Source organism: Lonchura striata, chromosome 1A, assembly GCF_050655825.1.
Source record: "Lonchura striata isolate lonStrDom1 chromosome 1A, ASM5065582v1, whole genome shotgun sequence".
NCBI classification, from domain to species: domain Eukaryota; kingdom Metazoa; phylum Chordata; class Aves; order Passeriformes; family Estrildidae; genus Lonchura; species Lonchura striata.
In genome coordinates, this window is record NC_140741.1 from 8,843,484 (window position 1) to 8,860,511 (window position 17,028).

The 17,028-nt window shown below is 40.4% G+C and overlaps 1 long non-coding RNA gene across 1 annotated transcript; it reads right to left on the reverse strand.

Annotated features, from left to right (window-relative positions):
* Positions 1 to 1,422: 1,422 nt before the first annotated feature.
* LOC146763372 (uncharacterized) lies at positions 1,423 to 7,337 on the reverse strand. Its single transcript, XR_014951884.1, has 2 exons — positions 6,396 to 7,337; positions 1,423 to 5,992 (listed from the first exon to the last, which is right to left on the reverse strand). It is a non-coding gene; the product is annotated as an uncharacterized LOC146763372 (long non-coding RNA).
* Between the last annotated feature and the right edge of the window lie 9,691 nt (positions 7,338 to 17,028).

The following is a 17,028-nucleotide window of genomic DNA, read 5'->3' on the forward strand; positions in this document are numbered from 1 at the left end:
GAAACATAATGTACTTTCTTGGGAAGGAGGGCACTCACAGTCCAGACCTCACCCTGGTCACTGGTGATAGGAAAACACAAATCAGGGATCAAACCTTTCCCCCTTTGTACTATGGCTCATGCCAGAGTTATGCGAGTTGCTCTCTTTGCTGTTTCTTTTGGACACAACACCAGTTTTGTCATCAGAGAGGATCCTCTGAGTTGGAAAGGATGATATGAGTATCAATTCCATCACAATATGAGTAAATGTGAATTTCACTGCATTTCTGGCATTTATTACTACAGTGACAGCAAGCCCTGCAGCATCCCTCAAGCAAACACATGCCCTAGCAGGCTGCAGAGCTACTACAGAAATAACTGATTTGCACATCCTCACCCAATAGTTCCAGCACTCCACAGACATCAGTGATTGACATTTTGTGACTTTGCCTCCTCCAAATCTTATTCCTTGACCCTCTTTGCAGCTAAACACATCCATTCTTGTTCTCTCCACTCTCACAAGTTTCTTTTTTGCCACATGTATAAACAACTAAATCAAACATGACTGCTGAGTGAGGGTTCCCTTTACACACTCTCACTCCCTGCAAAGATTACTTGGATGCTTGCCTTCATTTTTTCTGGATTCTTCCTGTTCATTGAGGAAAGAAGCCTTGACATGGCCCACCTCCAGGGAAAGGTTACTCACCCAGCATTTAAAAACAGTATAGTGTGTGAAATACGTCTTTCCAGTAGCATCTATGATGGAAGTGTGGATACACTGTGCTAGTTATGAGAAATTACAAACCAAAACTAATTAGGAGAGAGAAAGCACTAGGAAACACATGCAAAAATGCCGCTTTTTAGTAATTTTGATCTTGTGAAGGTTTATGAACTTTGTGTGGAATAAAGGTATGACATGCCCCACAAAATTCATTTTCTGGCAGAATCAAGACTGGAAAAGGGTAAAAATGGTGGTGGGGATTGGATTAGCAATGATCAATCCAGTTGATGGATTATGGAGACTGACCTGTTTAGTGTGGTATGGAGAGAAACAAATATTCTCCTGTTGCAAACCATATAATAAGGGAGCTGCAAGCCTCTACATTTATAGCCCATATCATGGTACAGGAATGAGGAAATATTCATGTATTTGAGGAATTAGCAAAAAAAAAAAAGAAAAAAAATCAAATAGCATAACATTTTCATTTTCATAAAAATTCATTTTTTGAATTAATTTTTAACTATGCAGGGCCACTTTCTGGAAATCATGGCTACACTTATTAAAGGCTCAAAGAAGGGTATTGGGTTTTGAAGGTAGTGGCTCCTGTAATGGCCAGTGCACAACACTTCCACGTCAGATACTGCCTAGTCACCCGGACAGAGGAATGTGATGAGAAGAGAAGAACTTTCCCATCTTGCCCTGCATGCTGCACACAGGATTACATGACTGAGGACTCAAAAGGGATTTTTGTAGTGCTAGGGTCATGTGCTTCTTGGGGCTTAATACTTTCAAGCTGTATTTCATTAAAGCACCTTTTTTTAAAAAAATGCTAGTGTTCCAAAAGGAAGACCAGAAAACAGAGACTTTTGGAGATTTTCAACCAAGAGTTGGAGTGTATTTATGATTGCAGGCTCCTGCAGGTATGCACACACAGAGGCTGGGAATCCTGCCCTCTACAGAGTCCTGCCACATGTTCCCACAAGCAAGTGCTGGGATGAGGCACACCAGGTCCATAGGCACCCAGAGCACCCCAAGAAGTACAATGCTTCACTGAGGAATCACAGGTTGAGAGCAACCCAGCAGCCCAAATCCAACAGTGGCACCACAGACAACCTCCCAGGGAATTTCACTGCAGTCAAAAGAAATGTAAAAATTCAAAAAAAACACTGAAGCCCTTTGCTTTATCTTAGCATGAGGTTGGTATTAGGCACAGTTTAACCAGTTAGACTGCAGTAGATGGCTTCACACTTTGCAGTGTAGCTTTATGCTTTCTGCTCGCAGAAAGGTCTTTCACAAACAAACCTGAAGCAACAAAAAGAAGCACCTTTATCCAGTTTGTCTTCAATTCCTCAGAAGTTGCTGCAGCCATCTCACAGACCCATGCTCTGATAGAGACAGGTTCCTGCCTCCCCAGCAGGAGCTCAGTAGCCCAAGCTACCAAAACAGATTTATTACACTTAACACTCCTCTTTTTCCTTTCCACCTGCCCTGCAAGGAAAAATATCTTACCTGAGGGAAAGAAAAGGTGTAGTAAACCCAGCAGCCTCCACCTCAGCACCTAACTTCAACAAGAAAAGGAAATGTCCCACCCCAGTCCTCCCATCTGAGAGACCCAGCAGCTGTGGTGAGCTTAATTGCTGCTGATTTCAAAAGTCACAGGTGTAGGTAACCTCAGATAGCCCAGATTCCTGAGATGAGGAAGAGGTAGAAAAAAAGAGATATGCCTCTGAGCAAATCTCTGTGCTATATCTTTGGCCAGGGCTTGTACTGGGAGGCAAACCACTGAAAGTAGGAAGATAACAGTTTGTATGTGGCTTTTAACTTACTTTTCCTTTCCACTACATGTGAAATTTAGCTCTACAGTTTCTGGGTCATCAGCCTGCAGATCTGCCTTAGTCATCTGGCTAGGGCGTTCTTAGAAGACCAAATAACTGAATCACAGTCTTTGCAGGAATTGCTGTGAAGTAACTCCTCCCTCCCCCCTTGCCTTTCCCGTATTTCCCAAGCCAAGGAAGCTGAAGCTTATAGCAGCGAATGTGCCTGGGTCAGCGACTGGCTCACCAGGCAGCTCTGCAGGAAAGCAACTTGTGCACAGCTCTGCTGCCCCTGCCTTTGGGAGCAGCTCGTGCTCATGGGTAGTGGCACCCCAACACCTGGGCAAGGGCCTGGATATGCCCACACAGAACCAAGAGACAGTGGAAGAATTCAGCTGCACAGTACAGGAGGACCACACACACATCCCTTGCCTCTGGGGCTGGGATGTCTATATTTGCAGTTTCCTCAGACCTCAGGCAAGAAAAAGCAAAAAGAGAAGATTGAGATAAATGACATTTAACACTCCAAATTCCTCCTACATGTTGGTCCCAGGGGGCTTAAATTCATGCTTTGCACTAGGCCATTCACATACAATTTTGTGAGTTATCCTCCCAAATGTAGGACAGCAGGTGGAAGGAGATCTCTTACAATCTCTATTTGCAGGGTGAGGGCCTTGGATGTTGTAGGCGCAATCACTGCAGGGCTGACATATGATCCCACAGGTTTTGTGATGCTAAGACTGCATCTGGGGCTGTGGTGGGCAGTAGGACCTCAGAGAGCCCCCAAGGGGCACGACTGTCAGAAGAAAGTTCAGAGAGTTGTAAGGCTCAGCCTACTTTCAGAGTAAATTTAAACATGCATGTTTTGGTTGCAGGAAGGCTCTTATTTCCAATTTACCTTGCTTTACCTTGAGAAAAACATCAAGGTTTTCCCTCTAAAAATCCACAGCCTAAGTATTTGGCCTTTCAGAAACTCAGTGAGAAGAACAAAAAGAAATTCCACTACCTTTTAACTTCTCCAGTTAGTAAGAACTTCTCACTTCTCCAGTCAATAAGCAGAGCAGAGCATTAAGCAAGACTGTAGAACATCTTGGTTTCCACCCTTTTTTCACCTTAAAATATCTGACCTCCTTGTCATTTTTGCAGGTGTCCTAGCACAAGGTTTCAGGAGCTCTGTTAAACCTGTGCTTTCACAGCTTTTTCAGTTTAGAGAAATGACAACAGCCTCTGCTAGAGAACTCTTGCAGCCTTCTGAGCAACTGAGCTCAGTGCTTCAGTTTATCAGGAAAGTTAAACTTTGCTTGTCTTTAATGCCTACTGTTTATAGAAGGAAACCCAAAGAGCACTCCCAGGATCCTACAAGCATGGCTCTCATCTATTTGGAGCTACTATTATGCATTAAGAGAGAACTTTCCACCCATCTGGGAAACACTCCACTTTGCTGTAATTTCCAGAAGATTGCTTTCCTGCTGGGATCAGTCTCCCCACAAAGGTTTGACAGAAGGAGCTACACAAAACAGAGTTTGCAAAGCAATAACCTTTTTTTTTTTTCAAACTGGTTTATTTTTCTATGTCATAAGTAATCACCATTAAAAAATGTATTTTGCTGGTTACTCAGTGTGATGTTCAATGTGAATTGTCTGTGAATAAATTTCTGTAAACAAGTTCAGAGAAAAGTAATTCCTTAGGATTTGCCCACAGTTAATTGTTTTCTGGATTTCTAGCAATCCACAGAATAAAATTCCTTGGCCTTTCATGTTTTAATAAAATTTTCCTCTTCCAAACAATATGTAAAAGTTGTCACTATGTTGCTACATCTCCATAGACTTTTCTCCTCTAGTGGAAAACTACTCCTCTGGAAATATTTTGGCTTTGGTAATAAATCATCATAAAGTTATGAAATTTTATTTATGTATGTGTCTATGCTTAAATTTGTCACTGAATAACACATTATTTACCCACATTTCTCTTCTGTAGGTTTGTGTTGTCCTTTAATATAAGGAAACATTATACTAGCACAATGCATTTACCCAGTGCCTTGATACTTAACTGCTATCTTCATTCAGAACAGTCAAAGAATTTTAATTAATACTCACTGTAATTCTAGCAAGTTTTTTTTTTTAAAGAATAACTGTAAGTCCATTAATCCCTATGTATAACAAACATGCCTAATAGCCTAAAGTAAGCAGTCATCTGTCTTTTCAAATGATCAAACAGAACGAAAGACAGCTAGCCATAACACATCCAGTCTTATTTACTTGCTCCTCTTCCTGTTCCCAGCAATAGGCACAAATGGATATCAAACTTTACCACAGTCATTCATTTTGCTGGTGTCAGAAGAGCAAAATACTCTAATGTTCCTCTCAGGGCTGCAACCAGTGTCATTGCCCTGCCTGCACTGACCCCCACCGCCATGTGAACTCAGTGTCACTTGTGTCATTGGCACTCATGAGTCCCTGTGCATGGACCTTATGCCCACCAGCAAACTCCTGGATCAGGCATCACAGGGAGTTTCCACCTTCATGAGAATTGCTAATCAATGCAAGGCTTTGGAGACTCTGTGTGTGGACAGTGGGATAGGTTTGAGCATGGCTGGAACTTACATGCTTCCAGAAATGGAAAAGGTGGCACATAGCTAATTTGGGATGGTTACAAAGATGAGATGTGAAGGCATAGTCCTGCTAAACTCTTTGAAAGCCATAGTTTCAGGTGATCCTCAGGGTGCTTACAACTTCTGAGGATTTCTTCTGCCTGTGGATATGATCTTAGATTGGTGATCTTCCAGCTGTTATTTTTTTCCTCTGACTAGAGGCTTAGAATGCTAACAGGCAGGGAATACTATTTCAGAGGAAATGGTGGAAAATTGCTTCAGAAGTGAGTCTGAATTTTACCACTATAAATAAGTTATGGCAGAAGAGGACAAAACAGCTAACAAATATTTTATGAATCAGAAAAAATACAGAGAAAACTCTGGACAGAACCAGAGAAAGACATCCAACCCCAGGATGAAGCAGCCATACCATTTTGACAGGTATTCATAAAGACTTTCCTGAATGGGATCCTCACTCCCCAGCAATCTGTAGCAGAGCTGAATTGTCCTTACTGGTACAAAACATTTTATCTAAGTGTAAAGCAAATCTTTTTTTACTGCCCATTACAGTCTCTGCCTCTTGTTCTGACCAACAGGGACACGATCCTCCCAGTCAGGATGCATTGACTCTCTCCTCTTCCCATCAAATAACATACAAAGGTGCCAGGTCTTTTACCACAGACCAGGTTTTCCTGGGGACATTGGGAAACTTTCTGAGCTGTTGGAGTGCAGATTTCTGAACTGGTCATTTACAGCTTACTAGCACAGGAGGAATTAGGTCTCGAGGAGATGTCCATTCTCTTTCCAGAACCGTGTCTTGGCGCTGAGCAGCTTGAGTTAGGCATCATTTCCATTTCATGTCATCTGAGCACTTGAGAAAGCTATAATTCTAAAGCATACAAACTGCCACATCAGATCAGGTTATTTAGCAAAAATAATAAGAGAATGATTATGGAAAATCTACTTCTTTTCTAAATAACAAGCAAGCACTGGGCTGAAATGGTGAGGGAGTCATACTGAAAGGTGGGTGATGAAAATGAGAGGGGAAAATAATATTTTGGATTAGCCAAAAAATTAATGCTTTCCAGCAAAAGGAAAAAATTTTCATAGGATGAGTTGTCAGCCTTCTCAACTTAAAATTAAAGGACATCCCTTAAGGGAAAATTGTTTCAAACATTAAATAAAAATTGTTGTACTTAGGAAATCTAAACCATTGTAACTTTCCCCAGCTTGCTTTGTTTGCTTTAGCTTAAGGCAGTCTGGATTTGTAGAACATATGCTTCATCACCTACCTAGGCTGTCTGTTCATTCTCTCCACTTTTAGCTTGGTTCAGGCCATCTGAATATGGTTTCCAAGGATCTCCCTTCTTTTTCACATAGCAGGCACTTTGGACATGGTTTGTAAAAGATGTCCTAGAGAGAAAGGCTCCAAAGACATAGGGAAAAATGGAGTTAAAACCTCTTCCCCAGCTCAGGATCTTCACAGTGCACTCTACATTTGCTACAAACAGCACATGGACCCTGGCTAAACCTCATACACACTGAAAGTAAAAAGTTGTGTTAGGTCATTTGCCTTATTCTTAACAAACTGACCATCATGTTATTAAAATTCAATGTCTGGGCAATATTCCCTATTTTCTGATCAAGTCCTGGAGTCCAGCAACATGACCAACACTGAGTTGCATGACACAGTAACTTTTAGAGAAACAAAGAGGCTTTGACAGTCCAGGCCACTAGGCTGAGTGGTTCCTCATTACTGCAAGATGGATGCATCTCCAAGTCTTGAATGCATTTACCCCCAGAGCATTCATCTGGGTGAAAACAGCAACCCCACTTTATGATACACTTTCCCATTAGATTTTTAAATTGTTACTTTCTAGAAGCACACAGTTGTGGATGGGCAGCGAGTTTTCAGTGCTGACTTGTAACTGGCATAGTGACAAAATACATACTCTGTCCCTGGGGTGGCTGGAGGGCACAACACACACTATTGCTGGGTTGCTTCCTTCCTGGTATTCTAACATTGATTTTCACTGCAGCAAGCCTTGCTCTGTGCAAATATTGAAATTTTCCATGTTGGAAAGCTGCTTGTTTGTGGTTATTGTTGTTATTTAACAACTCTAATATCCAAGGAACAGTATAACATCAATTATAAATTAAAAACTATGCTTTGTAGCAGAACATCAGGTCTGGCAGAGCAGTCGTTTTCATGGCAAGACCATGTCTTTTCCTAACCCCAGGAAAACCTGCCCAGTGTGGTCAGTTTATAAGTCTTTTGCAAAATTGCACTTCACAAATGTGATGTTGAAATGCCTTTAGAGTTCTTGGCAGCTGGGTTCCTCTATGGTTTCTCTGTGTCACTCAGGAATTTGAACAGCCAGTCCTCGAGACTGCAGCTGGTGCCATCTTCACTACCTTCTCTTCTGGCCTTGCCTCCCTGAGTTTTTCAAGAAATCTCTTTTGTCCCCTTCACTGTTTCTTTAATCTTCCTATTTTTGTGCATATGTAATCGAATACAGGCAGTCTATCTCACAGCAACAGTCTGCACTGAGTTAAAATGATTAGAGGACCTTGGCAGTAGATGTTAGAGGAGTATGAAGTGTTTATACTGTGTCTGTTTGCTTATAGTGCATATTTGCCAGAGCCATAATTCAATTTATGCATACAGATCAACTTTTTAATACCTTCCAGGAATAATTGTTGTCATCATTTTATGTTTCAGTTCGTGTAGGCAAATAAAACATGTTGCAATTGGATTGAAATGGTTGAATTCTGTTTTGAAAAGTCTAATTTAAAGTTTATGGGGTTTAGCACTTTCAGAATATAAGTAATTTAAAAAGCTGTGATGTAGCAAGCTCACAAACACATTTTTTCAAAGACATATATATTCCTCTGTATTCTCAGAGAATTTGCCTAATGGAGTGTGATTTCATTTAACAGATTTCAAAATACTTATATATCTATATATACAAGGAAACATAAAAGTCCACAGTTCCCTATGTTCCAAATTCTTTTTTTGTGGTCTTACCTGGGACTATTTGAAATCTATAATTACTATTTCTAGACTTCCATTTAGCAGCACATTCTGGTGCACTTGCAAGAAACTGCTGGAGCAGTATGCTAAGATGCACACATTGGCTACCATGTGAGAGCAATATATTGCAGTTTCATACCATTCCTCCAGCTTCAGGAAGTGCAGTCCCTTGCTTTTCTGGATGTCCAAATACTAAATAACCATCCCTTAATAAATCAATGCCAAAAAAAATCTGTAATAACTACTTTCTTGACGGTCAAGGAGTGCAGAATCAATAGACTGGTAAAATCTGCCAAAACTGCTATGAACCATAGAATTAGCTGTTTTCCCTAGATGCATTTGCTTATTTCAACTTTTCAATTGTCAGCTGAAAACTGACCTTTCAGTCAGCCATGTAAAGAATGTTCATTTACACAGACAAACACCTGTCTGAGATGGCAGACACCTCCCAGCCCCTCAATATGCTGACAGAAGAGTCAGGAGCCATCCCCCAATTACAGCAGCAGCAGCTACGATTAAAGATTTTGCTTTGGAGTGGGAAATAGCTTGTGGTTTTGTACAGCAGACATTTTCTTGTGGCACACAGTCAGGACCACGTCCTCTTCTAAGAAGCCAGGCAATTTTAGTCCTTGGCACTGGCAGGGCAATGACAGCCCCTGGAGGAAGAGTGGCTGTGGCCACCCTCCAGTGCCCCGCTGCTTCAGCACGCCTCTAAAAATGAATCCTCACATACTTGTTTCTCAGAGAACAGCAATGGGCTTGTTTGACAACAGCTTTTTCTGTATCTTACTTTTGTTTCTTTCTCTCATTCCCTTCAAGGAAGAGAAGACATGAATCAAGTCTTTGTTCAAAGTGGCTTAACCCTCTCTGCCCCAGAGACATGGCCTGGACACATCACCTGTCAGGGACAGGGCAGGATTGTCACCCCCTGGTCATGAACAGTATGGAATCTCACCAACACAAGGCAACTCACACCTTTGCTCTTTAGCAGTCTCAAAGTCATACGTTACCAAAGCACAATCATAAAACTGTGGTGCCTGTGTCCTTTTTGTGGCTGAAAATTATGAAGCAAAGTAACATCACTGGAGTTTTGCTTAGTGTGCCTTATTGCTTAGAGCACAGTAACAGTGCTGGCTGCTGCTGTCAGCAATAACAGAAGTCACACAGAGCAACCTGAAAGAATGTCACTGCCTCAGTTATATCAACTTCAGCTTTTTCACTTGAGCTACTTAATCCCTGAGTTCTGTCCAAACTGGTACTGCCCAGGTATTTTATCAGGAAGATTAAGACCAAGCAAACACTGATATGCATCTAATTGCTTAATTGGTGACTTGAATGTTCTGAAACACCAACAGAAGAATAATGGAGCGCACAGGTGTCCTCACCCATTTGAGCACCTCCACCAGCCTCAGCAGGTCACCGTTATTGCCTGCCAGTCTGCCTGGGCTTGCAGCACTGTAACACCATCTGAGATTATTACTGGTACAACTTAGAAAGGAAAAAAAACACTAAATCTAACAAATTCACACTTAAGAAAACACACTGATGAACCACAGAAAGAAAGAAATAGAGACAAGATCTATGAACATGAACATCCGAAATTCAAGAGAGATTGCCTCAGAGATATATTAGACAACAGTTTTTTCATTGGATACAAATCTGTTATTTTTAAAAGTGACTGAAACCTTTCATAGAAAATGCATTTAATTTGGAACTATAAAACTTAAACTACACTTTTTAAAGTACTATACTTTTATGCTGAGGGTTTTTTGGAATCCCATTATTTTACTACAAATGAGATGGAACCCACAATAGAATCAGTAAGGTTGGAAACAACCTCTGAGACCACTGAGTCCAACAGTTAAAGCAGCAGTGCTAAGTCCACCACTAAACCATGTCTCTAAGTGCCATATCTACACAACTCTTAAATGCCTCCACCTCCCCAGGCAGCCTGTTGCAGTGCTACACAACCTTTTCAGTGAAAAAATTTTTCCTAATATCCAATTTAAACATTCTCTGGTACAACTTGTGGTCCTTTCCTCTTGTGCTATTGCTTATTACCTGGGAGAAGAGACTGACCCACCTTGGTGGAGTGGGTGACACCAGTTAACTCCAAGGATTCAAACATCTCAGCCATGTGTTCCAGCCTGCTTCTGGCTGTGGATGGAGGGCTCATTGGCACACTGAGAAAACCTTGTAAAACTTCCACCAGCAGTTCTTACATTTCTGTGAGGGCTGAAATTGTATTATTTGTTATTCAATAACAAATTCTATGAATCTGGGAGAAAACCTGAAAGCCTAACAGACAGCCTTGTCAAAGGATTGCTGTTGGTTATAGTTTGGAGCTGAGCCGCAATATCAAGACACAATGTAGAAAACGAATGCATTCAAATTGTGTAAAATGAAGAGTGCAGCTGTTGACAGACAGACACAGAAACAAGTTGTTTAAAATTAAAACAACTCAAGAAAACATACTAGCAACTTCAGTGACTTCACAGAAGCAGATGCAAAATGCTATAAAGCAATAATTAGAGTGAACTGCCTGCATGCATACTGCTGTTGTGCAAGAGAGGTCACTTTAGAAATGTACAGGAGGAAATATTTGCTCGTGAGGAAATATTTGCTTGTTCCAAGCCATAAGAATACAGAACACTGAGTTTTCTGTTCAGAGGGCGTGGGGATGTTTAATGGAGCTGAAGTCCTCCTTGTCAGAGGTCACCCTGTGTTCTGGCAAGCATCACCTTCTGATAACAATTCCTTCCCTCCTGCATGGGAAGACAGAACTGGGAAAGAGTAACTAATTACTCAAACCAGATTCTGCTAAATTCTGCTAAATTTCAAGCTTGCACTGTTTGGTGGTGTCTGTGACAGAAATTATGTTGACACTGATTGGGTGGAACATACTTGATTTCTAAAGTTTGCTGGACAAGAGCAGCAGGGAGCAGAATGTATATGAATTGTGTGCCTGTTTGCCCTGGACTCTGACTTTGAAAGGGAGTTGTTTATGTGTGGGAGAGCTGAATCCCCAGAATTTTTTTTTTTTTTTTTTTTTTTTTTTTTTTTTTTTTTTGCATAAGAGCTCTCTGGCAGTTTGCCTCATTTCAGAGCAGGGATATTTTGCAATTATTGTAGTCTGTTTTGTCTTATCCTTCTTTTCCTACAAAACACACTACAGCAGGACAATCCTTTGGTGTACTCATTTCTGCTGCTTTAGGATGGTAGAGGTACCCTGGGGAGTTAGTGGGGAGCCTGTACAGAAAGAAGCACTGAGGAAGGTGTTTTCTGTATGCCCTCCTTGGCTATTTCATTAATACAGCCCCCAGGCCCGAAGGGTTGGTTCCCTGCACCCAGCTCCACACCTCATGGCTGAGCAGCTTTGTTTCCACTTGGACAGCCCTGCTTGCACACAGAGTTTTCCCCAGAAAAATGTTGCTACTACCAGACTGCTATGGACAGGGATGGCTGCAACCAGAGCTCCTGCCCCACTGAGGAAGAGAGCAATGGGTTTGGCTCTGCCTCTGATCAAGAAAATTAGATGATGTGGCTGCATTGTGGGAGTTGGTCCACAGTTACAAATGCAAATTTCTTCCCTCACCATTCTATGGGAAAGATGACGGAGTGCCTGGGTGGAAAATATGTTTTGGATGATCCTGAGCTACAAGCAAATACCTTCTGTTTCCCAAACCAGGCCAAGTATGTCATAGTCCCCTTACTCATGTTAGGATAGTCACCCACCCCTTCAAGGCTTTAAAGGAAATATGTTCTTACTTATGCCTGTATCTCAACATTTAACCTGAGTTCTAATGTACTCTCAGGTTCATTGACACAGAAATGTAAAATCCTAACAGTCTATCAGTAAATGTATTTTTCACTAATAAAAATGCAAATCAAAATTGATCAGGCTTCATTAGAAGAAAAGTTTGTGTTAATATATGCCAACATTCACATAATAGGTGTATTTACCTAATACAAGTTTACTCAAAACTGTTCAGAAAGATAAGTACCTATCATTGCATACAAAGTCTTAGAATTAATCTAATAAAATTAGCATTTTTAATAGTCAGAAAATAAAACTGTGGTGACTGGAAAGGAGGGAAGACAAGAGGTAAGAAAGTTCCCAATTCTAGTGATTAGAGAGCAGCTAAAATAAAAGGAAGAGCTCTCTGCTAAGATGCTAAAATCCAAAACATGTCTATGGAAGATAGACTAGGTGCACTACAGGCTAGGCTTTTTGAAACACAAAAATAACCTCGTTTTCTTTTAAAGGATATTGCAACTAGAAAGATCAGCAAGTACTAAACCATGTCTGGTATGGCCGACAGGCAAGAACCACTACGTTTTCAAGACCCTTCAGGGACACCAAGGATCTGATGGACCATTGTCACACTTGCTAAGCAGCTGAAACAACTGGCAACTGAAGTAGCCAGAGCCATCATTTCAATAGCACACAGAACTCAGACCAGTAGTATCACTTTAGAAGATCTTGTCCAAACTAAAAAACCCAAATTAAACATAGCCATTAATTCAATAAATGCACAGTGAACTGGGAATCCTCATCAATTCTTTCACTAGGGGGGCACTCACTAATTTTTTTGTCAGAAGAATTAGGAAATAATATCCAGATGAGTGTGGCATAAGCCATAGGACTTGTTCTCACTCAACTTTGCAAAATAAGAGCAATTAAAGAGGCAAAGAACATACATCCTTCTAAAAAGGGATTGAGTATTCTAATATACTATTTTAAAAAAATTAAAAGACCTGATCAGCTAGAGAAAGGACGTTGTGTTCTTTCTGTGTTTGGAGCACACACCACCCCCCCTACTATTATTAGGACTCATTTTGTAGCAGGAGCAGAAAACCAGATGGTAATCCCCAGCCTCAATAAATGGGGGTCTCTCTGTGTGCTGCCTCCTGCTTGCCCAGCCCTTGTGTTGCCAACTCATGGCTCAATATAGGGGAAGAAAACCAATTTTATTGGCAGAAGAAATTGCTGCTATTTAAGGACAGATGTTTGTCTCTGGCATTTATTAAGGTCTGCATGTTGTTAAATGGTTGGTAAGAAGAATGGGGAAAAAATGAAAAACTGAATGATCAATTTCTTCAGCTAAAAGAGTTGTCCTGTCAGGGCTGAAGAATTTCACATGCTTATGTACTTAGTGTTCATAGTAAGCTACTATAAAAATAAAGTAGTTCCAGAATTTATTCAAATAAATTTTTTTTAGAATTAACTCATAGTAATTTAGTAAATAGCAGTGTCTATGCAATATGTTCAAATTTGAAAAAAAACCCAACACTTATTTTAGTGTGTATTGAAATATCCTTCCCTTTCCTTCTGATAATAACTCTGATGCAGTAAAAGCTGTGTAAAGACAATACATTTGTAAACTGTAAAAGAAATAAATAGGGTACAGAAAATATTTACACCAAGAACAGAGAGACTTACTGGAACCAGTGGGATGAGAAAGAAAATTTCCAGTATGTGCCAAAGGAAAGCAGGCATGATTAGATCTTTGCTATATAAAAGCATTTGAGATTTATTTAGACCCTGCACGCCTTTCTGTGCAATGGTCAGTTGAATCTCAGCCTCTGGTCTATGGAATATTCAAGGACTTCTGAACAATGAACCAACCTGAACAACAGTAGAGACTGAGGGGTGAACTTTAAAGAACAATATTATGCTGGCGTATTTGATGGAGATGCATTTTCTAAATATTGACATTTAGATTGCCTTGCTTATCTCAGGTGCTTGTCTTTACACACACTGTACCTTCTGAAAATAGGTGGTGTTTTGTGCTCATATTACAGTATCTGATGGCAAAGCAAACTCATATAAAACAGCCACAATGACACAATTATGAATGTGCTTGATGTACCTCAGAGTCCAGCTCACATTTAGGTATCTGCTGTCTCCAGGGTGCTTTGGAGGGGACCAGCTGTAAATAATAAGTGTCAAGGAGCCACACAAATAAATGTTTCTGGCTGCTTCATGAGAACTTTTTTCCTATTCTATTTCAGCTTTAAAAAACTTGATTTCTTATTTCCTGAAAAATAGGGAGGGTTGTTGGAAATCTAAAATTTGCTGCTGTAAATTTCAATTTTGCAGATCCAGCCTTTATATTCAATGAACTTCCCATGCTGGTGGTATCAGTGATAGCCATCTCAACATCTACATTTTAATACCAGCAAATGAGTTGAGTAATTCACACAAGACAGAACATCTAATTGGTGCTGTTCATGCAGGTGGCATCCTGGCAAAGGCTTTGACCTTCAGCTATTCCACCTGAGTCAGCTTTCTGGATCAAACCCAACATTTGAGTCAGCTTTCTAACCTGCTAGCCATTTTGAGAGGGCAAAAGTTTGAGGGGATTTAGTGTTGCTCTTTCCTGTTGTAAAGTACAAAACTCAACTGGTGCAGCTTAATTTCACCCTGAACAGCTAACCCCATCCAAGAGAAAAATACGGATCAGAGCGGCAATTCTGTTTTAAACAACAGAATATTTGATAATGAATAATAATTAAATTAAAAAGGGATAATATAAACTACCTTAATCTTGCTATGACTGACACTTCACTATAAAAGATGACTTGAGGACTAATGATTGTGTGGCTTTGAGATTGAGGCATGTTTTACAAAAAAAAATAATTAAGACAATTCATAGAGTGAAAAGGGAATTCTGAAATCCACATATAGGCCACGGTTTTCTTTCTGCTTTGTGTTCTAGTTCTTTAAGTATGTTTCTTCTCTTTTTTTTTTTTTCCAGAAATATTTCCCTTGAATTTTAAATTTTTTGAAGGTGCTTTTTGAACTTCCAACCCATACTTGGTGCCAGAAAAGAAGCACATGATATGAGACACCAATACTAAACTGGAGCATTTTCTATAAACCTTATCTAAACCTGCAGAAAGCTTACCTAGACCTACAGAAACCAAAAGCTATTTTTTCCCATGAGAAAAAATAACTGTAAATCCTATGTATTGAAAACAGTTACATTTATCACAGTAATGTCTTTGTGTATAGGGACACAGTGAGTTATTTGTGGGGTGGGTAAATAAGTAATCATTTTAGGATAGATGGAGTTTTCCTGGTAGTTAAACAACATCTTACCTACTTGTCAGACACCAAATTCTCTCTCAGTAAATACAGTGCAGCTAGCTGTGCCATCTATGCATGCCCAGCAGGTATTCACTCCTCTTTAATGGTCAAAGTCTACCTCTTTCATTTCCTTCTCCACCACAAAGAACAGAAGTCACTTTTTACCTTTGTCACACAATAATTGAATCAATATATAACAGTAAATTTGTAATAATGCCTTTGGGACTTGACCTTGTAAAGGGACAGTGTGCTCTAATGGCATGATACCCCTCATGGGAAAGCTTGTCAGACAGCAAGGAAGATGCAAACAGCAAGATAGTGCATTCAGTCCATTCAAAGACGCAAAATGCTCTATACAATAGCATTTTGGGAAATCAAAGTACAATCACCTCCCTCCTCACCTTCAGAAAAACATGAAATGAGGTGGCTGGATTTTGACTTACTAGGTTTAACAACAGAGTACGAAGGGAGTTGTTTGCATACGTGTGCTTTCACTAAAAGTGTTTGCTGTTACAAGCCTGTCAAAGCAGAGTGTTTTTGTTGAACTGAGAATCTGAAAAGTGAATTCCATAAAGACTTAACAGCAGACTAGTGTGTGTGTGTGTGTGTGTGTGTGTGTGGTGTGTGTGTGTGTGCACAGTCAGTGACAGGAAGCAGTTAGCTAAAAACCCTTAGGGGTGTTCTGTGTTGCAGAGAAAATATCTGTACCCAGTAATGGGACGAGTCCATCTCAGTCACCCATACACGCACCTCCAGCCCTCGGTCAGAAACTACTCAATCAGTGAAATGGGGTCCCCAGGCTGTCACTGCACAGAACTGAACTCTTGGCTAGCCAGACAGACAGGAACACTTTAGGGGGAGGAACAGGAGATTTAGTAACAGTACAACACAAAGCACCTACACTCCAGCAAACCCCAACATCACCTAGCAGGACAGATGGGCTTTGTTACAAATTTGGATTTGTTATGCTGATTATTGGAAAGTTAAAAGAACAAACTTACCAACAACTGGAAGAGTTGTCCAGTAAATATCACCCCTTCCAATGCATTTTTACCCTACTGATTTCAAAGAAGCCCCACCCTTAGAAATGCCAAACAAGATCCTCACCATTATGTCCATGAAGCTCCTGATGAGCTCACTAGTTTGCATAAGAAAAACCTTCAGTTTCTGCTCAAATGCCCCAACTCCCCTCAAAAATATAAGACAGTGGAATTAAATCAAAGGGAACAGTGCAGACCAGGGATATTGTAAATGCAGGTGAACCCAATGGGAAGAAATGACGATGTCTGACTCAATTCAGAAGGCTGAATTATTTCTTTATTATAACTATGCTAAAATACATCACTATACTATATAAAAGGAGGATACTAAAACTACATACTACTTTCTCTGACTCTATCTGACATAACTTGTGACCCTCTCTTGAGTCCGGCCCCAGGTGGGTTGGATTGGCCATCAGGCTCAAACAATCCTCACCAGAATCCAATCAAGCACTCACTCCAGGTAAACAATTCTCCAAACACATTCCACATAGGAAAAACAAGGAGCAGAAATAGATATTGTTTTCTCTTTCATTTCTCTCTGTGCACCTCTATGAAAATCCTGAGAGGGAGAGAAATGTACTTGCCACACAGGGACTAATTGATTTTAGGAATTTCCTACAGAAAACATGAAAAGAGCTGAAAGTTTAGATGGCAGAAAAATCTCTCATCCATCCCAGCTGCAGCAAACATCAGTGAGGCACTTCTCAGTCCCCCAGAGAAGTGCCAGGCAGCAGCAGGGTAATCCAAAACTGCCA